This window comes from Schistocerca piceifrons, chromosome 3 (genome assembly GCF_021461385.2).
Source record: "Schistocerca piceifrons isolate TAMUIC-IGC-003096 chromosome 3, iqSchPice1.1, whole genome shotgun sequence".
Classification (NCBI taxonomy): domain Eukaryota; kingdom Metazoa; phylum Arthropoda; class Insecta; order Orthoptera; family Acrididae; genus Schistocerca; species Schistocerca piceifrons.
Window position 1 is genome coordinate 674,013,960 of NC_060140.1, and position 23,473 is coordinate 674,037,432.

A 23,473-nucleotide genomic window follows, 5' to 3' on the forward strand; every position below is an offset into this window, starting at 1 on the left:
AGTCACCTAACGTTACCGCTGGATATATTTCGTAAACCACATCAAATACTGACGAACCGATTCCACAGACCGAACGTGAGGAGAGGGGCTAGTGTAATTATTTAATACAAACCATACAAAAATGCACGGAAGTATGTTTTTTAAGACGAACCTACGTTTTTTTAAATGGAACCACGTTAGTTTTGTTAGCACATCTGAACATATAAACAAATACGTAATCAGTGCCGTTTGTTGCATTGTAAAATGTTAATTACATCCGGAGATGTTGTAACCTAAAGTTGACGCTTGAGTACCACTCCTCCGCTGTTCGATCGTGTGTACCGGAGAGCACCGAATTACGTAGGGATCCAAAGGGAACGGTGATGGACCTTAGGTACAGAAGAGACTGGAACAGCACATTACGTCCATATGCTAACACCTTTTTATTGGTCTTTTTCACTGACACACATGTACATTATCATGAGGGGTGAGGTACACGTACACACGTGGGTTCCGTTTTCAATTACGGAGTGGAATAGAGTGTGTCCCGACATGTCAGGCCAATAGATGTTCAATGTGGTGGCCATCATTTGCTGCACACAATTGCAATCTCTGGCGTAATGAATGTCGTACACGCCGCAGTACATCTGGTGTAAAGTCGCCGCAGGCTGCCACAATACGTTGTTTCGTATCCTCTGGGGTTGTAGGCACATCACGGTACACGTTCTCCTTTAACGTACCCCACAGAAAGAAGTCCAGAGGTGTAAGATCATGAGAACGTGCTGGCCAATTTATGCGTCCTCCACGTCCAATGAAACGCCCGTGTTTGTTACAACACGCAACTGAACGTCGGAGGTTTGAAGCGTCGATTTTAGATTACAATATCTCCGGATGTAATTAACATTTTACAATGCAACAAACGGCACTGATTACGTATTTGTTTATATGTTCAGATGTGCTAACAAAACTAACGGGGGTTTCATTAAAAAAACGTAGGTTTTTGTTAAAAAGCATACTTCCGTGCATTTTTTTATGGTTTGTAGTAACCAATTACACTAGCTCCTCTCCTCACGTTCGGTCTGTAGAATCGATTCGTCAGTATTTAATGTGTTTTACGAAATACATCCAGCGGTAATGTTAGGTGACTCACCCTGTATACTTAGGGAAGGACCTTGTATCTTCTATGTTCATTTCATACATTGGTTCCTTCTTGTATTGTTTATTGACTTCGGTCCACCTTTTGTGTCTGATACGCTTATTATTCAGTTTCTGTCAACTAAACTACTAAAGGATCACTACATTGCTATTTAAATTAATTACGTTTTTGCGTCATCAGTGTTCTGGCTGGTTTGATACGATCCGCCACATATTCCTCTCTTCTGCCAACCTCTTCATACCGTAGCAGCACTTACACTCTACTTCTTCGTTTGTTTATTGCACGTATTCTAATTTGCCTTCCCATGCAGGTTTTTAATCGTTATACTTCCCTCTATTACCATGGATGTTATTTCCTGATATCACAACACATTTCCTAATATTCTGTCCCGTATTCTTTCCAGTGTTTCTACATGTTCCATTCCTTGCCGATTCTGTGGAGAATCCTCTCATTCCCTGTATTATCAACACACAACTTTCGACGTCCTTTTGTAGCACCATACCTCACATGCTTTGATACTGTTCCTTTCGGTGTTCTCACATTTCACTCTTCACTACCATACAATGCTGTTCTCCAGACGTACATTCTCAACCACTACTCCCTGAAATTAAGGCCTATTTTGACCCTATTGGACTTCTTTTGGTCTGAAGTCCCTGTGTCTCTTCTATACATCAACTTAAATTGTCGTTTGGTTTCCAAGTGGTAATCGAAATTCCAAAGAAAAAGTACCTACCCCCTACTGACATAATTGACTGCAAGTCTCCCAAAGCTCTCTTGAATCCTCAAACACTGACAGTATGCTGCATACCGAATGTGTTTCATGTCAACTCACAATTCATATATCACGGTATCAGACAATTCCTCCACTCCACGGAAGACATCAGCGTACTCTCTCCACCTAACTGCTCTCTCTTCTGAAAATCTGACTGTACTTTTAATGTTGACACTCTGTTGTATGCTGATTCATTCTTTCGAAGAACATTTCTTTTTCAGTTTCACCAGTTTTTGCAGTGACTTCCTTGCACTTCGAATTTGTTTTACTCCTAATTGACTTATATCGCTGTATTCCTGTCTTTTCCTGAAAACTTTTCTACTCGCTACTTTCGTCAGTCAGTCGAAAAATACTTCTAGAGCCCAAGATTTCTTTACTGTTAACTTCCTTGTAACTATGTTTGTGTCTCCATCTTCTGAGACTGCGTTTTGTAGAGATGTCCACTACTCATTAACGGCAGTGCGTACTATAGTATTCATTATCACAGTATCTGCAGCCGTATAGAACTTCAAACACATCTGATGATTCCTCAATGTTTCAATGTTCCATGCCTTTCAACACTGATTTTTCCGGGATATTCTGTTAAATATCAGTCTACTCTTCATCATTACGAAACTGTGATCTGACTATGAGTGGCCCTGGATATGGCCTGCAATCCAATATATGATATCACAAACTCTATCTGAACATGGTGTAATTCAGCTGGACATTTAGCACGCACACAGGCCTTTTCCAAGTCTGCCTCTCTTTCTTGTGAGTTTTCAGTTGTTTTCACCGTTACTATCTGAAATTCATTGCAGAGCTCTATTAGTCTTACTTCTTCTCTCATGACTAATAACACGCCTATATTTTCCCATAATTTTGCCTTCTATTCCTTCCCCTACTAAGCAATTATGTCATAAGACAAGAAAAAACTGATTTTAGAATTGGTTGATATGCGGTGAACTGGCAGTTCCTAAAACAGATGCGAAACTAGAAAAGGGGGTAGGCGGGGTTAGCTAAACTTTTTCGTAAATTTCAGCTTAATTTTTTTTTCAAACTCGGCTAACCAGTTTAACCCAGGAAATGCTTGGATTTGGTTTTGTTCCTGAAAAATAATGTAACATATATGATAATTAACAGTGATATTTATTGGGTTTTTAGCTTCATCAGTTATCACAGGAGTGAGAAATAATAATAGGTGCAATTTGGGGTACTAACCATAACCATTGTCAGTATGACCAACACTTGGCTTTGTTGTTCGAAGAAACCCAACGTTTAGTATAGGCAATAGTCCATAGTCCTTACAGCAGCATCACGTTTGCTGAAGAGCTGAGCACTGGATGCTCAGACCAGCCTACCGCCAGGAACTGGATAACGCAACGAAGGTAGAGCACGGTGGTGTCAGTTATGGTTGGAACCAAGTTCACTGTACTCCTACACTACACGGGGGCGCCATCTGGCAGAGTTCTGCGCTTAAATTAGCATGAGCTCTCGTATACATCTTCTTGCCTGTAATTTTTTGAAACAGTGTTCGATTGTTACTTGAGTTACAGATTTCTCTATTTCAGGATTGACTGATCTTGTACACTAATGACATTCCTGTGTTTTGGACTCTGCTTCTCGGCAGCAGTTCACTACGTGAATTAAGTCAACACCGACCACACGGAACAGCTATTTGTTGCAATGGCCGCCACATTACTGTGTGCATTGAACTTTTGATACCTCCGTCGAGGAGGATATGCGCCGTCTCCGAAGTCCCGAGGAACTGCGGCTGCTTGCTAGACGGTATCTCAAGCTACATATCGACAGCGCGGCTTGGCGGGTGATCCGAATCACTGTCGGATTCAAGAAAGCAGAGAGATTTGCTCCCCATACATGGAGCCATAATTCTTTCTTGAATGGTACTTGTCACACATTAGAGGAATGTTGGCTACTCGGAAGGTAAGGAGCGAAACGGAAACCACAGTGAAAATTCGATGAATCTTTGCACAGATGTGATACGTAGTGTGTCTAGTATGCCCGCAGATGGCGTAACGTCGCTCTTCTCAGTTCTAAACACACAGTGAGCACTTAAAGATGTCTACAAAATAGTGTCTCCCGGTAAGTATGGGTGCCTGCCGAGAGATAGCGCCCGATTTCATGCTACCCCACACAATGTAACTATCATGCCTTCCTTTTTCGTGACAGTTCTCGGTCGCGAACTACATGGCTAAAGCCGTCGGCACACGGACCGTGCTGTCGAACGTTAACGTTGAGCGTGACAAGTTCAACGTGCTGCAGAACGCTCAGGAACGATGCGACTCGTGCATACGGTACGTGGGCCCCAACGTGGTATACGCGATCGCAACGCACTCCAGCGGCAGTTGAGGGGTGTTTCTAGTTCGTAAATCACACTGTTTACTCAACGGGCGCGCGTAAAATTCCCACATTAGCGCTGTTAAAACGCACATTTCCTCCATCGTCCACGAAAAGGAAAGTACTATGTCCAATCAATAAGGACACAGGTTTATAAAAGTTCCATTACAAACAGTGTGGTACAAATTTGGAATACTTCTGCGCATAACATAAACATTATTTCATCATTCCCACATTTTGGTAAGACCCCAAGGTCAGTCTTACTTGATCAGTGTTCCTACCCAGTAGCAGAATCTTTGCAGCACGTGAATTACGAAGCGAAAAAGAAAAAGGAGCAAAATATCTTTATACAAGTAGCGCAAGCTGTCCTGTAGATTAAACCAATCGAACAAAGCACCCCTCAAAAAAAGGTGAACTTATATTTACATAACATCAAATATTATAGTATATACTTATATTATACTAATAATAAAGTATCAGAACCCAATAAAAAGGCGAATGTTAGGAAAAAAATTTGGAAGTGGCAAGACACGAACCACCGCCCCATCAAAATGATTTTTAAAGCAGTGACGCTAGTCACTACGCTACAGCAATAACGTGCTCCAGTTGTCTAATCATAGTATGTTAGGACGTGCAGAAAACCTTAATCGTAGATACGTTCCTAATTGAAGTTTAATTATAACAAATTGTACCAAGAACAATGCCTTTTGAGTAGATCTTCAGTGTGTCGCTGGGTTCAAATAGCCTACTCTCATAATACGCAAGTTACAACAATTATTTTGCCACGAATATGATGTTTCTCATTATTTTATTGGAACGAATCACACAGTTAACAACGGGTTTTTTTTAGTGATTCTCAATTTTCTGGTGCTCAGAAACGGCATATATACATACAGGCTTGAAATGAATGCCAATATAGCGCCTCAAAACTCTGTACTGAAGGGAGACGGCGTATGTGTGACGTAGGTGGCGTTGTGCCATCTCATTGGTCAACGCTCAGACACGCGCTCAGAATATCTGACATGCTAGATATTGCTCTGCACGCTCGGAAAGACTCCCGAACGTGCTATTCCACGCTATGACGTCAGAAACTCGGCACGCTCAACGCTCAACGTTCGGATGCACGGTCCGTGTGCCGACAGCTTAACGTGACGCTCGCAGCGTTTTCGATGGGAAGTGTTGGATCATCCACCATACAGCCCGGACCTGGCTTCCTTTGATTTTGATTTGTGCTAAAATGGATTGTTGGCTATGAAGACAACCTATTTGCAGGAGAACAAGCTGCAGTCCAGCGCAGAAAATTGTCGGAAAACACGGGAGGCGGTCTTCAATGACGAGGGTACCGGTAATTTGTTACAATGCTTCAGCAATTGTCTAAATGGTAGCGGCGACTGTGTAAAACAATAGGTGGAAGTTGTAGCTAACTTTTGCAAATAAAACATTTTTGATTTTCACTGTGGTTTCTATTTCACGGAAAGAGATGCCGTTAATTGCGAGGTATTTGAGTGGGGAGGCATTATGTTGTCAACGTACGGAGTATTTATGTTCTACTTGGTTGTTGGTGGAGATACTGATGACGCTGAGATGAAAAGAGGTCAGGTAAGTTTACTGCAACAAGACTTGTGACATTTCAGAGCAGTAGTAGTTCCAGGTTTCCGCTTCACGGCCGACTATACTTGTGTCGCTCTGATGGACGCATTACTTGAAGGGGAAGATTTCCACCACTAGGAATATCTAATTGTATCTCTAGATTTGAATCCTATAGAGAATATCTGGTATGAGACAAACTTTTATTTCAAAAGAAGGCACGACAGTCCACAAGAAAATGACCGTCTGGCAAAAGACGTCCTGAAATACTTACTGGTAAACGTGCCATGTCATTCACAAATATGAGTTGCGGAAACGGTTTCCTAGTTTTGTTACACCTTCTTCAAAATACGCACAATGTTCGAAAACTAGTGAATAAATGCTTCGCCTCGACTATTAGGCGCTTGCTGACTACTCTGTCTCTTCTTGTAAAAAAGCGTTTATATGACGCTACACAGGATGGTTGATATTGTAGACTGACTCAGCTGTTTTTTCAGTAAAAGAGATATTCAGATATCTAATTTTGGTATAAGAAAGACGTTTGTGAAACTATACGTGTGCAAAACAGCACCATATGGATCCGAAGCGTGAACCACGGGATACCCACAGTAAAGAAACTGGAAGAGTCTGATATATGATTCTACGGAAAAAAGTTGAGGAAGCAGATGAAGTGCGAAATGGAAGAGTGCTAAAAGAGTAACAGAGGAAAGAAATGTGAGGAATACTCTTACCAGAAAAAGGACAAATTAAAAGAACAGTTACAGCATCCAAGAATTAACTTGCCGCAGGAAGATGTAGTAGTAGGGGAGAAAGGGGGAAAGGGGAGGAGGGTTGAAGGCGGATATGGTGGGAAGTGTAGAGTGGGAAGGGAGAGGGTTAGTATGGGCTGAGGAAAACTAGGATATATATCTGGGTATATAGAATTCTGGGTTTATAGTTACGTATAAAAAATGTTTAGCACAAGGTATGGAAATATGGGGGTGGGGGGAGTGGTTAGTATAAAATCAGTTGCGAGGAATAATGAAAAAGAAAGAAATGGCAAGTGACCATTAACGAGTGAGATGGCGTGGTGATTAAGGCATTAGGCTAACATTCTGGAGCATCAAGATTCAAATATACATTCAGACATTCAACTTAAAGTTTTTATGCTTCCTCAACATAATTTAAACCAGTTAGTTATTTTGAAAAGGACACGGACAAACTTCTTTCGCATCCTCGAACCAAACAGATTGCACTCTGTCTCGATGTGGCGTTAAGCCGTAATATTGCTTCCGAGCAGTGGAGGCGGAAAATTTCTCACGAAATTGTCGACTGAATTTAACACCGTTGTGATTTTGAAGTATTCTGTGTTCTATCTAACGTACGGCTACGAGCTTACGTTAACGATTGAGCAGCTTAATCTGCAGTTCTTGTTCCTTACTGTTCACGTGCTACTTATTTGTTGATAAAGTGAGTGTTTCATTGTGCAGGACAGGGCACACGACTGCCACATTTGTGGCTACATTAAAACGCCTACAAGAACATGGTGCGCAGTCGTTACGGACGAATGGGCATGTAATTTACAGCACTGCATTCGCAACTTTGCAGCCGGTCAAGACCAGCCAAGAGTCTATGTTGTTATGAGGTGTAAATTGGAAAAAAAGTTAGTTAAAAATATACGTTCTCTGTGAACGTTTAGCTATAAAGTTCAATTTGCAAGCTCACACCACTTAATGTTCGCCACTCGTGAGTTGCAAATATAAATGGTATTGGCTACTTGCTAGTTGCGATGTATACAGCCCAGACACTAATGTGACCACCTGTCAAAAGCTTGAATACCCTCATTTTGCAGCGTGGACCCCTGTGGGACGTGCAGGAAGAAGATCAATGAGGTACTGGAAGGAACCGACAGGGATATGGAGCCATGCCGACTCCACTGCCGTGGCCAGCTGCGCTAGGTTTATCGGTTGAGGAGCCATGGCACGAACAGCCCAATCAAGTTCATCAGCTTCTCGATTGGGCTTAAATCCGTGTAGTTTGGTGGCTAGGGGAGAATGGTAAAGTCATCCTGGTGCTCTTCGAACCATGCACGTATACTGCGAGCTGTGTGACACGTTGCACTGTCCTGGTAGAAGATGCCATCGTACCGAGGAGAAAAAAAAACCTGCACTTAGGGCTGGAAATAGTCCCAAAAGATAAATGCATACTTGTGTTTATCCATTGTGCCTTCGAGGATGACGAGTCACCCAAGGAATACTACGAGAAGATTCCCCACATCATAATCTTCTTGCATGTTGTTCCTTTGCAGACGTTTCACGCCGTACATGCCAACGGCCATCTAACCGATAGAGCATAAAGCGCGATTCAACTGAAAAGGCCACCTGTCGTCTTTCGTTGGAGTCCATTTCGGTAAAGGCATGCTGATTCCTGTGTTGGCCGCCGATAACAGGAACTAGCTTGGGTGCATGAAGCAGATGCCTGCTGCGGAGGCCCATTTGCAGCAATGTTGACTGAACAGTCGTTAAGGAGAATCGGTTGGTGGAGCACTTGCTCGTGAAAGGCAAAGTTCCCGAGTTCGAGTCTCGGTCCGGCACACAGTTTTAATCTGCCAGGAAGTTTCATTATTGGTAGCTCCTTGATTCGTCAGAGCGGTCAGTTGCTCATCAGTTGCCCGCACACACCTCCGCAGACGTCGTTCATGCCGGTCATCTGCGGCCCGTGGTGAACCGAAGTTGCCGCTCACTAGTTTTGGATGGTGCCATTTTGCCATGCACGATGTACATTAAGCACGACGGCACACGAATAGTTTATAAACTTAGGTGTTCCGGAAACGCTTCCACCCTTGATCTGAAAGCCAATGTTAAAGCCCATTTGGTCGTCAGTTACGATAGCTACTTCACTGGTTTTTCGCTTCTCTCCCACCCCCTCTCGACACGATTTATAAACTCTCCACTGCTAGTGCTGCCAACTGCCGTCTGTGAGTGCTTACTGCAGTGTTAACTGCAAGTGGACGTCGAACACAGGCGGTAGACACATTAATATGACTGGACTGAGTGTATTTAATCTGCTTATACGAACAGCAGTAGAGGTTTCTAGCGTATTATCTTTAAATATGATGTTGTGGTACTGTGAGTATCAGAATGCTCGAAATCTGTCCTAAGGAATGATCAATAAATGTTCTGATTGCATACTCGTTCAAAATCTGAGGAGCATTCCCCAATTAGATGTCACACTTTAGCTACGAAAAGGAGACGACATTTTTCTCAATCATCTGAGTTCCTAGTCTTCATATTTTGATGTTTGTCCTTAAAATAGGAAACGACAGGGTTAGGGAGTTGTTAATGTCCGTATATCCAAATGGAGTGTTCCTAGTTTCAGTTCCATGCGTAGGTTAAATGTGGCAATAGAAAAAGAGAAAAGAAAAATGGGAAGTACTTTCCTGTTAAGAACTGAAAACTTTTATACGACCTGTATCATTTTATGATCATATTTTATTTGACATAGCAAGGAGAACAATCCAGTTCACACTATTAAGTTCGGGTTTCCAGTTTACTCCTAAAGGTACAGAACCACAGACGATGGCTTGAAATGGGAACCACAAATTTTTGAATATAAATTGAGACCATTTTGTAACGTGGTTCGTGAGGAGTACCAACGTTCCCCAAAAGCTTTCTCTGCAACAGAAACGAAGCATAATTAAGGTTTAACGTCCCATAGTCATCAAGATCATTACAGCGCGGTACTGTCTCCAGAAAGTTTTGCTGTATCCTTTAGCCACGACAATAGATGATGACAGCTTCATTCTCGAGACGTACAGCTATGTGCTAACATTGTATTATTTTATGTAGCATAGCGATTGGCCTGTAATACACTAATTCGGGTCCAAAAGGTTGAAAGTGTTAGAATAACATCGTCCTCTCTTGCACATTATTACATGCTTTAACGTACACAGTAGTTTTATTTTGCATATTTTGTCAGTGGTGGTGATGTATAATGTTCTAGTGGCTATATTTCCGTATGTTACGTCTTGTTACGATATTCCGACACCGAAGTAGTCTTCAGATGCCCCCTTGCGTATTGTAGAGCTATCCTTCTACTCGTCTCGATTACCTCCCCTTCCTTCGCCTTCCTTACCGTGTCCGAACGCTACATTTCAGTCGAGGCGTTCAGAGCGTGTTTCGTTTCACCAGGCCGTGACTGTTGTCAGTGGCTGTAACCTGAGAAGAGCTTACTGGCGCTTTCTGGAGCTCTTTTATTCATGTTAATGCAGGATTCCACAACTTGTTCGGATTATAGGCGGCTTCTCTGGAGATAACCGTTGTCAGCGAGGTCGCCGGATCCATTCCCAATTGAGAACGTTTGGAGCGTTATGGGCAGGGCCCTCCAACCAGCACGGGATTTTAACCATCTAACCAGCCAGTTGGAGAGAATCACGATATCCCTCAGGAGGACGACAACTGTCAGTCGATGCCAAGCGGAATAACTGTATAAGGGCCGGAGGTGGATCGTGTTATTCTCTTGCTCAATTTGTGAAGCTCTTCCTCTTGAATAAATCATCCAGTTTTACTGAAGCTCTAATCATTTGTTTGTCTGCACATGCACAGCACATCTACTGATTTCCGTCCCATTCGGATAATTCCTTCGTGGTGCGTGATCTTTTTATGTTTTAGGGTCTACGAAAGTTTTATGAAGGAGCTAGGGAAATGAAGAGAGGATTCCAACCAAGAGCATTCTTCTGTAAGCATAAAGACAGACATCCAACAGAAACGAGGAGTGAGGAAGAGGAGGAACTAGATTTGGAATTAGGAAGTGGAGCAGAAGGAAGTCGAACCAGTAGACTTACAGGGAGTGAAGAATGAAATTAAAAACTTGAAAGAATAATAAAGAAACAGAAAACGGCATAGAGGCTGATTTATTAAAATCTGGTGGAAAGAAGATAGAGATGGCTGTTAATGGACTAATAAGGGAAATACGGATAGAGGAAGAAATGACTAAGGATTGGAGCGTGGGAATAATGTGCTCATTAGATAAGAATGGTGATAAGGCAGTGTGCAGACATTACCTCGGTATTACTCTCCGAGATGCAGCGTGTAATGTGTTTAGCGCGATTTTAGCGTCTCGGCTTGAATACCCGGTGGAAAGGTTATTAGGCTGGATTTCGGAGATATAGATCCACAATGGACAACATATTTTTATTGAGACAGGTGTTAGAAAAAATTTATAAATATGACCAGCAAGTGCATTGGTGTACGATGATTTTAAACAAGCATGCGACAGCCTAGACAGGAATAAGATTCTCCAGAGTATGAAAGAGTTTGGGATCTCGCTAAAATTTGTGAGGTTCATGGAAATGACAATCAAAGCAACAGTTTGCAAGTTCAGAACAGAGCAGGAATTGTCGGGCGAGTTGCATGTAGGGAGGTGGCTACTCTTTAACTGAGCACTAGAGTAAGTAATTCGGCAAGCGCTAACAATGCTATGGGGAACCATATTTAATCGGCAAGTCCAGGTAGTGGCATATGCTGATGATATAGGATTAACTGCAAGGAATATCAGAGCTTTGGAGAACAGTTATGCTGCACTGGAAGGAACAACGCGGAAGTTAGGACTGAAAGTGATTATAGGTAAAGCGAAATATATGATGATGAGAGATACTGATGCAGATAGGCGAGAGACTTCAATAAAAAGTCAGTGAATAAAAAAAAACAAAGAGTGTAAAAGTTTAAATATTTGGGTTCGATAATAACGGAAGACTATAGGACAGCACCGTAAATTCAAGAAACGGTAGTAAGTGGCAACCAGTGCTATTATAACTTATAGAATACCATTATGGCTATAAATGTAAGCAAGAATACAAAAAATCAAAACGTATTTGACTGTAATGAGACCTCCAGCAATGAATGAATCTGAGGGCTGGATGATGACTACAACGGAAGAAGTCTGGTTGCTGAAATGGGAAGGGGAGATTTTGAGAAAGGTATTTGGAACAGTGAGAGAGGAAGGAAACTGCAGGATAACGACAAACGCAGAACTATAGACACTTTTTGGACAGATGAATATTGTAATCAAAATCAAGCAAAGAAGTATATAATGGTCTGGCCGAGTACAGAGAATGTCAGAAACACCAAATTTAAGAAAGTGTTTATAGGAAAGCCCGACGGGAGAAGATGAGGAAGGTGGCTTGAAGATATGAAGGAGGTATCAAAGCAACGAGAGTCAAGAATTGGAGAGGGAAAGCGCTGTACAGAGAACAATGGAGGGAGGGGACAAAGGAGGCCAAGGGTCTACAAGGTCTATAGCGCCTACCAGTAAGTAAACAAGGTAATAGGTATGTCGACCTCAGTAAATAGTATGTAGAGATGACACCACCAAATATACTTAAAAGCAAATAAATAAAGATGAATAATAGCATTTCCGTGTCAGCGTTCGTCATTTTACTTAGTCAAACCGCACAAAGTTTACGATAACTCCCTCGTCGTTTCGTTATTGATGCCACTAAAAGCGAAGGAATATTGTGTAGCCTTGTAAGTGTGGCAAAGAAATAGGGAGTACTTTTGTTCTTACTGCCCCCCGAAACTGCTAGTGGCAGTGATCGGTAGGCAGCGTAAAGCTGATCGACCGTGCGTCACCCCATCCGGTACTGGAAAGCTTTGCAAACATAGGGCTGTCTCAATCACACCGATGGCAGGCGCCCTCCCAGGGCGGATATAACGCATGGGACGTCACATCAACAGCGTCAGCGCACATAAAACTGTCTCTCGGGGCGTAAAAGCCAATAAAACACCGCCTGTCTGAGAACATTGGGCTACCCGTGAAAAATAGCTAGGTTGTCACTAAAAAAACTATCTGAGGAAATGACTAGGTTGCACGCTATAATGTGATGGATTCTTTATATCCGAATAATCGTGGGAAGAGTTCTTACAATATGCAGGCTAGCTGATCACAGTATAAATGAAGATTACAGAGCACGTCTCATGACTTACGCCAAGCACTGTGTAGTGGCGAATTTTAACTGCGGTCGAAATATGAACGAGGGGGGGGGGGGGGGGGTAGCACCTGGAAACAGGACAGAACAGAAGTGAAGTGAAATATTTAATATTTATTAATGTGATATCACGCTAACCATCCTGCCAAGACTCGTTTGCAGGTTTCAGAAGAAGAGAGTTATGTGTGAGAATCTAAATCTGCATTTACACTTCACAAGTTACTGTGCAGTGCATGAACGAGGGTGCATAGTACCAATATTGCTAATTTTATATGGTATTTCATTTGCTTATTTAGTGAGGGTAAATTGATTAGGTATGTGTCTCCGTGCGTGCCCTTTATGTTATTCTCATGATACCTATGCGAGATACACGACAGTGGCAGTATAATGGGCGCTCACTGTTCCTTGAATAAAGGTTCACCAAAATTGTTATCGGATTCCACGACGACTACTCATTTTATTCCAGTGATTCCCATTTAAGCCGATGGAGCATTTTATGCAGATGCGACTCTGTATCCGTTCGATGTCTGTTGTCACGCGTACTGGAAAAGGACTCCAATACACGGGGACAAGATTCCAGAATTGGTCACGGTAGCGTCTTGTGTGCTATTACCGTTCCATGTGTTCCGCACTTTCGCAGAACCCATCCAGCAAATTAACTCTTCCATTCATCATTAATCACAGACTGAAAAAATTGCAACACCAAAAACTAATTAATACAGAGTAACTAAATTTCGGTAATACATTTTTCTACATAATATATTTAAGTGGTTAACAATGAAAAATCGCGGGTTAATGCAAGCGCGAGAAAAGCCACTGCAAATGTTAAATGCTTCTACTTTAATAATAAGTGCAACTGCCAGAATGTTGAATACAAGCATACAAACGCGCATGCATTGCGTTCTACAGGTGCCTGATGTCGGTTTGCGGGGTGGTGTTCCAAGGCTGTGGCACTTGATGTTAATACAGGGACGGTTAATGTTGGTTGTGCATGACACTGGACTTGTTCTCCGATGACGTCCCATCTGTGCTAGATTGGAGTGAGATATGGTGATCGAACTGGCCAAGGTAACATGTCGGCACTTTGTAGAACATGTTGTGATGCAACTACGGTATGCGGGCGGGTGTTGTCCTCTTGGAAAGAAACCCTGGAATGCTGTTCATGAATGGCAGGACGACAGGTCGAATCATGAGACTGACGTACGTATGTGCAGTCAGGATGCGTGCAAAACCACGTGAGTGCTCCTGGTGTCATGCGAAATCGCACTCCAGACCTTAACTCGAGGTGCGGGTCCAGTGTGTCTAGCATCCGGACAAGTTGGTTCTAGGCCCTCAACAGGCCTCCTTTGACTAACACAGGGGCATCACTTGGCACTGAGGCGGAACCAGCTTTCATCCGAAAACACAACGGACCTCCAACCTAAACAGAAATCAGCTCTCGTTTGACACCATATAAGTTGCGAATGGTGGTGGTTAGGGAGCAGTGTAATGCACGCTACAGTGTGTCTGACTCGGAGCTGTCTTTGAAGTAATCGATCTGTAACGTTTTGAAGACAAACCCCTTCTCAGCTGCAAGTACTCTATTTATAAGCATGACTGGTTTCGCAACATTTTAGGTGCATCATCAGGTGTAATAAAATATTATTGTTCTAATCAGAAAAGAGAATGGGAAGATCCGGGAACAACATAGAACACTTCCGTGATATGCTCCCGTGATACCTTAGCTACAAGGATCGTTGTGTCACTTTGCTGCCAACTGCTGCTCAAAATGCCCCTGAAGATGCAGTACGATGCGCTAGAGCCATATGCTGTAAACGGTGGTCTTCCCTCACGGTAGTGGCACTTGGCCGTCGGCAGCCCGGTCTCCTTGTGGCCGTGCTTTCCCGTCATCACCGCTGCGAGCAGTCATGTACAGTGGCTACTTTCCTGTCAAGTCTTTCTCCAGCATCACAGAAGGGATATCCAGCTTCTCATAGCCCTGTAACACAATCTAGTTCAAACTCACGGAGGTGTTGATAATGGCTTCCTATCGGCTTAGAAGTATTCTTGAGTATCTATCCTATCTCAAAGTTAACTAAGGTCAAGACCGTTACGTGATTTGTATCTTAATAGTGGCGCTACTAGCACCAAACTTAGGCGAGTGGCGCGAAATTCGAACAGACATCATACTTCAGTTATAAAAACACGATGACCAGCTTACATACATGTCAACCCGTCTCCTTCTCGGTGTTACGATTTTTTGTTCCGTTGTGCATGATCGTCCCAATCCATAAAGCTTCTTAGTTGTTGTTGTTGTGGTCTTCAGTCCAGAGACTGGTTTGATGCAGCTCTCCATGCTACTCCGTCCTGTGCAAGCTTCTTCATCTCCCAGTACCTACTGCAGCCTACATCCTTCTGAATCTGCTCTACGAGTTTTGCCCTCCGCGATGCCCTCCATTACTAAATTGGTGATACCTTGATGCCTCAGAACATGTCCTACCAACCGATCCCTTCTTCTAGTCAAGTTGTGCCACAAATTTCTCTTCTCCCCAATTCTATTCAATACCTCCTCATTAGTTACGTGATCTACCCATCTAATCTTCAGCATTCTTCTGTAGCACCACATTTCGAAAGCTTCTATTCTCTTCTTGTCCAAACTATTTATCGTCCACGCTTCACTTCCATACATGGCTACACTCCATACAAATACTTTCAGAAACGACTTCCTGACACTTAAATCTATACTCGATGTTAACAAATTTCTCTTCTTCAGAAACGTTTTCCTTGCCATTGCCAGTCTACATTTTATATCTTCTCTACTTCAACCATCACCAGTTATTTTGCTCCCCAAATAGCAAAACTCCTTTACTACTTTAAGTGTCTCATTTCCTAATCTAATACCCTCAACATCACCCGATTTAACTCGACTACATTCCATTGTCCTCGTTTTGCTTTTGTTGATGTTCATCTTATATCCTCCTTTCAAGACACCATCCATTCCGTTCAACTGCTCTTCCAAGTCCTTTGCTGTCTCTGACAGAATTACAATGTCATCGGCGAACCTCAAAGTTTATATTTCTTCTCCATGGATTTTAATTCCTACTCCAAATTTTTCTTTTGTTTCCTTTACTGCTTCCTGAATATACAGATTAAATAACATCGGGGAGAGGCTACAACCCTGTCTCACTCCCTGTCTCCCAACCACTGCTTCCCCTTCACGCCCCTCGACTCTTATAACTGCCATCTGGTTTCTGTACAAATTGTAAATAGCTTTTCGCTCCCTGCGTTTTACCCCTGCCACCTTCAGTTTTGTAAGTGAGTATTCTTAGTATTACTCCTAAAATTGGTGTGAAAAACGTAAGGGCGGAAATAACTTCCGCTATTGCTAAATAAAATAGCTCGGTGAAACTTTGGCAATGCTTAGTGAGCTGTGCTCACTCTCAACTATGCATTTTCTTGAACTTGGCTATCTATCTGTGTTTCGTTTCCCGCCCTTGTTGTGGTTATGCTGCGGTTCTTCTCCCTTCTTCGTGTGGCAGCAGCGATTTGTATCGATATTTGCACCGTGTGCCATCTTTGGTCTTGAGCATATAGTTTCTGGCTAGGGGGTCTGCGGGCAGTCGGTCGGTTCGTGTGTACCAGGGAGGATATCTCTGCGCGGTGCAGTCAGTTGGGTCCGCTGGCTGTCCCTGCGCAGTGTTGGAGCGTGTGTGGAGCTGTCTGATCGCTATGAGCTTCGTGGCTCACCGACCTAGGACGCCAAAGTTTGGTGGTGTTTTAAGTACCCAAGCCAGGTCCATTCATGTTGTATGGTTCTTTTCGGTAGTTTCCTGTTGGGGAGGTTTTCCTGTGAGCAACACTGAGTGTTTGTATTGCTGAAATTTAGCTGCCATGCGGTGGAATTAACAATATTGATAGATTGGTTGGTTGTTTAGGGGAAGGAGACCAGACAACGTGGTCATCGGTCTCATCGGATTAGGGAAGGAAGTCGGCCGTGCCCTTTCAGAGGAATCATCCAGGCATTTGCCTGGAATGATTTAGGGAAATCACGGAAAACCTAAATCAGAATGGCCGGACGCGGGATTGAACCGTCGTCCTCCCGAATGCGAGTCCAGTGTCTAACCACTGCGCCACCTCGCTCGGTAATATTGATTGAGTACTATTCAAGTGCACCAGCAGGATTTTCTGTCTTTTGGCTGTTAGTGTTCTGGTTACCTGCCCTGGCCACTAGCGTAATTTCAGGCAGTGTCCTTTCCTCACTTGTTGTCACTGTCCAACACGGTGTGTAGTTTTGACAGCTTAATTCATATGCATATTTGATTGTGGATAGTTACGTCCATAACATTTTGTGTTTGATTTCTCATGTACCGATTGGCGGCAAGCAAGTTGTTTGGTCGGTCGGTCCGTGACTGGCCCTTGGTTGGGTTCCGATGGATCCAGTGTAGTTGGGCTCACCACCTGTCTCACCTAAGTGAAGGAGGGCAGACCAACCCCCTGGAGGCTTCTGAGTGCCGTTGTCTTTACTGTCTTTCTCACAAGTATTTAATTGTATGTTTATAATCTATCATAGCCAATGATTAAAAAATTCTTGGTTTTACTGTGTTTTATGTAAATTAAAGGTCTTCAACTGTGTGTAACTAAGTTTGCAATCCAGCAAGTGGATATTTGCTGAAAGGCTATTGCCGTTGTGTTGTCTTTTGTTTCATTGCGGTTTCAGCTACTTAAAACGTAAGGATTATGGTTATATTTTTTTAAAATTTTGGAAAATTAATTGTGGGCCTTCAGCCTTATTCTTAAAATTACCTTTCAAGCTTAAACATTGCTGCTTGGAACCTTATTCTTAAAATTACCTTTCAAGCTTTAACATTGCTGCTTGGAACCTTATTCTTAGAATTACGTTTCAAGCTTAAACACTGCAGCCTTCTGTCCTTAAAGGTTTATGGTATTTTTTGAATTTTGGAAAATAAATTGTGGGCCTTCATCCGCTTAAAACCTTATTCTTAAAATTACCCTTTAAGCAAAAATACTGCGGCCTTCTGCCTCTTAAACGTTATGGTAATTTGTTTTAAAATCTTGAAAATTTTATTGTGCGCCTTGGTTTTGCGTCTTGTTTATGTTTGACTATCCACTTCTGCCTTGAGGTTTCAGCCTAGCTGTATATATATATATATACAGGGTGTTACAAAAAGGTACGGCCGGACTTTCAGGAAACATTCCTCACTCACAAATAAAGAAAAGATGTTATGTGGACATGTGTCCGGAAACGCTTAATTTCCATGTTAAGCTCATTTTAGTTTCGTCAGTATGTACTGTACTTCCTCGATTCACCGCCAGTTGGCCCAATTGAAGGAAGGTAATGACTTCGGTGCTTGTGTTGACATGCGACTCATTGCTCAACAGTACTAGCATCAAGCACATTAGTACGTAGCATCAACAGGTTAGTGTTCATCACGAACGTGATTTTGCAGTCAGTGCAATGTTTACAAATGCGGAGTTGGCAAATGCCCATTTGATGTATGGATTAGCACGGGGCAATAGCCGTGGCGCGGTACGTTTGTATCGAGACAGATTTCCAGAACGAAGGTGTCCCGACAGGAAGACGTTCGAAGCAATTTATCGGCGTCCTAGGGAGCACGGAACATTCCAGCCTATGACTCGCGACTGGGGAAGACCTAGAACGACGAGGACACCTGCATTGGATGAGGCAATTCTGCGTGCAGTTGACGATAACCCTAATGTCAGCGTCAGAAAAGTTGCTGCTGTACACGTCAGTGTATGGAGAGTGCTACGGGAGAACCAGTTGTTTCCGTACCATGTACAGCGTGTGCAGGCACAATCAGCAGCTGATTGGCCTCCACGGGTACACTTCTACGAATGGTTCATCCAACAATGTGTCAATCCTCATTTCAGTGCAAATGTTCTCTTTACGGATGAGGCTTCATTCCAACGTGATCAAATTGTAAATTTTCACAATCAACATGTGTGTGCTGACGAGAATCCGCACGCAATTGTGCAATCACGTCATCAACACAGATTTTCTGTGAACGTTTGAACAGGCATTGTTGGTGATGTCTTGATTGGGCCCCATGTTCTTCCACCTACGCTCAATGGAGCACGTTATCATGATTTCATACGGGATACTCTACCTGTGCTGCTAGAACATGTGCGTTTACAAGTTCGACACAACTTGCGGTTCATGCACGATGGAGCTCCTGCACATTTCAGTCGAAGTGTTCGTACCCTTCCCAACAACAGATTCGGTGACCGATGGATTGGTAGAGGCGGACCAATTCCATGGCTCCTACGCTCTCCTGACCTCAGCCCTCTTGACTTTCATTTATGGGGGCATTTGAAAGCTCTTGTCTACGCAACCCCGGTACCAAATGTACAGTAGAGACTCTTCGTGCTCGCATTGTGGACGGCTGTTATACAATACGCCATTCTCCAGGGCTGCATCACCGCATCAGGGATTCCATGCGACGGAGGGTGGATGCATGTATCCTCGCTAACGGAGGACATTTTGAACATTTCCTGTAACAAAGTGTTTGAAGTCACGCTGGTACGTTCTGTTGCTGTGTGTTTCCATTCCATGATTAATGTGATTTGAAGAGAAGTAATAAAATGAGCTCTAACATGGAAAGTAAGCGTTTACGGACACATGTCCACATAACATATTTTCTTTCTTTGTGTGTGAGGAATGTTTCCTGAAAGTTTGGCCGTACCTTTTTGTAACACCATATATATATATATATATATATATATATATATATATATATATATATATATATATATATATGTTAATTATTTTATTTTTAATTGTAACTGCGTGTCTTCCGTCAATTGAAATTCAGCTTGTTGATTTTTAAGATTTCTTGTTTGGAGGCCTTCAGCCGCGTAAGATTTCGAGTTTGAAACTCATAGTTGTGAAAGTTCGGCTATATGCCGCTTTGGTTGTAAATGTGTTTTTAAATTACAATAAATTACAATTTTGAGGTGAAACTGATCGACACGTTAATTGGACCTTTCCACAATCCTAATCACTTGTGCTGTCCAGCGGGTTTAGCGGGCGTTTCATTTAGAAAGAAATGCTACAGTACAGTACAGAAGTGATGAAAGAAATACGCAGTAAGACGAATAGCAATGACTCTTTTGTTCAAAGACAATTATTACACTGATGTAACAACTATTTATGATGTTGTCCTGGACATCAGAAGGCAGGACATGGTTAATAACAGAACAAGTGATCACCACTCACGGCAGTGCTCTCCTTGAAACGTGCCTCCATACTGGACACAAGGCCGGTAAGGAGTTCTCATGTTAGGTGCTCTATTCTTCCACTAGCGCTGTTTCCAACTATTGGATGGTCGTTGATGCATCAGGACGTGCTGCTGTACGTCTCCCCATCGGATCCCACACGTGCTCCATATAGGACATAAGTTGGGGGAACGAGTGCGCAAGTCCATTCGCGTGTATTCTCTCGTTTCAGCACTTCCTTCACCTGCACGTTTCGATACGATCGCGTATTGTAACGCATAAAGCTGCAGTCAGGGCCGAATGCACATCTGAAATGAGGCGCAGGGGAAGGAAGACAGTGTCACAATAATTATGACCAGCGTGAGCATCGTCTGCTAAGCTTGGGAAGTCAGTATGACCATGCAACAATATGTCTCCACACATCATAACATCTGGACCATCAAAACGATCTCGTTCGTCAATGCTGAACGTACCCTTACATGATGGGAGGTGGGAACACTTAATGCACCAATCAACATTGTAGAATTTCTCCAGCTCTTTGAACAAGGCACACTCACTGGTCAACGTTTTGTGACACTCCTCTCCTGTGCCATGTGCGTCTTCTTTGTGGGGGAGCACTTTTGGGATGTGTTGAGAAGACCTATTGCAGCACGTTCTTATAGACCAACGACCATCCAGCATCGGTTAACCGTGATGGTGGAGGTATGGCACGCACTGCCACAATAACTCTTTACCAATCTTGTGTCCAGCACGGGAGCGCGTTGCAGAGCATGCATTGCCGTCCGCTTTCGTTACACACCCTATTAAGAACCATGCCCCACCTTTGGCAATGTCCAGGGGACCATCATAAACAGCGGTGGCGTCGGTGTAATTATTGTCTGTGAGTGAATGTGTTATTTCTGTTCGTCTCATTGCGTATTTCATTCGCTTACGTTTTGTACGATACTAAAGCACTTCTTTCTATGTGTGGCTGAAGTTTCACCTAGCTTTATTACTTGGAAGTTATATGAGGGAGTAATCCGCAGCTGTGAAACACCTTAAGCAAATTGAAGGAGGAAGGAGGAGAAAGGAAACGAAAGGAAAGGGATTATTGATATCAGCTGCTCAGGATTTTGTGGGCATTAGCGGCGACGAGTGGTGTGCTGCACCGGAATTCTAACCAAGGATACCTTGCTTAATAGGCAGTTGCGTTAACCACTGCGTGGACTAAGTTGGCACGCCTCTCGACCAACCCACACTCCCACACAGCGTCATCTATCCGTAGTCCCAGTCCGTGTCCTCCATGCTCGTTACTGAAGAGTTTCCCGCAGGAGGTCGGACGTAATTTTGCGTCCGCACTGAATATGGTGTATTCAAAGCCAACGACTTGTAAACAACGACAATTGTAATATAAACATGAATAGCCATCTAAAGTTGAAGTAGCCAGTGCTAAACCGGTAACGACGCTATTTGTGTTGATAAACAGCATTTTTAACAGTGGATAGTTGCCGCTATCGCCTTTGCGAGAATCACCTTGTAAAGACTTGTAACGTTACATTCTTTATAAAATAAAAACGATTTATGATTAATTTGAATGAATGCCTGAACTGTGGAATGAGTACTATACTCATGTTATCGTGTAGCGTGTTGTAACTGCAAGTGATGTACTTACTCTGTTTCATTGTTAGCAAAAGCTTTATACGAACTGATTGGGCAATGCAACTCCCAATACCAGTAAAGAAATACAGTCACTGCAAAATTCATTCAGCCCATTAGGCACTGAATCCTCTAGACCTCATACCTATAAAGCAGCAACGGTGCAACGCGATATATTCAGGTCAGTGGTGTGCAATGCTGGCCTTAATACTCTTAAATGTACATGAAATTCTTTTGGCTGATAAATGAAAGCATTTAAGAAAAATGCAACTTCTCTGAAAAACATATGTCCTGAACTGGGAAGCGGTACTGATTGTGGCGAATCATTATTAGTACCTCATTAGTGTAATTATATTGCTAATTAAGTTTACCTTTTCAAAACATCTGCAAACTGAAACTGCATTGCGCAGAAAATTACATAATTTTTTACTAACTGATTCAGGAACAATAAGATTTGTACAGCAAGAATTATCTAACCTCACTAAAAAGACTTAAATACAAATCGTCGAATTACATATAGCCCTGTTAACGAATCCTATAAACATTACAAAAGTGAAATATCTAACTAGTCTTTTTATCAATCAGTTTACGTACAACAATTACAAATTGTCAGCCAACTCATCTATACTATCGCTCTAGCAAAACGAAAATCATAATTACTTAAAATCTTTACCTTACTTCCATGAAGACTTCTGCTTCCATGTTCTCGTTATTCCTATATTAATCCAACACTTGATGGCTCCACAGAACACACCACAAAAACTGCATACTCCATTCTCTTTCACTCACAGACAGCTGCTTACTTCTGAGCGCCAAGCGCTCTCTTATTCCAACATTACATCTCGGACCAGAAGCAGTACCTTTGGCTCTGCGGTCGTGCGCAGTTAGCGACCCGCTTTATAAAGCCTATCAGAGACATAAATCGTTTATAATACAATAGTTTCATTTTAGTTTACATTAATATTATCATTTTCGGGTGCCACATACAAGTGTACCCCAATAGAATCCTTTCATCGCTGTCTGTGTTAACAAACAGCATTATTAACGGTGGCTATTTGCCGTTATCGAATTTGCGAGAATCGGCTTGTAAAAACTTTGTTATTGTCAGCTAGAACCACTCACTCTTCTGGTATGACGTTTAATAAAGAGTTTATTTTTTAATTTGGCTCATTATCTTTTGAGATAACTTGGTGAGCATGTAGTTCTGTGGCATCGGAATAATTTCTAATTTTTTTCTTTTCTTGGATGCATATCAGTTATGTTTCTTTTCCGCTCCTCACTAATGCCAGATTTGCTACTTACATAGATTGCGTTTCTGCTTCTCATATTGTCTGCATTTACATCGACATAAACAATGTAACAGAAACGTATGGCACGAATTGCAGGACACATTCCTCACACGGAGACGAAGAAATTATGTTGTGTGAACATGGGTATGGAAACGTTTTGTTTACATGATACAACTCATTCTCTCCAACTCGTTTATCATGGGAAACACCCAGAATAGGACGCACCAGCAAACCACACGCAACTCTTTCTTACAGAAGACCAGAAGAAGGTACTTCAGTGACACTCGCCAGACAGTCATGTGGTCAGTATTCAGTGTTGCAGCTACAAGTCTTGTACCGACACCAGGGTCTTCGTTAACTGCATGAAGAATTCCCATCTCCCGTTGCTGTGTCCTCGTCCTTGTAGGCCTCGCCCCGTCGCGATTATCAGGCTTAAATGCCCCGTGTTCCCTAAGTCGACGACCAATGGCTTCAAACTTTTCTTCCAGGAGTACCTTCGCCCTGGAAATCTCTCCAGGTAC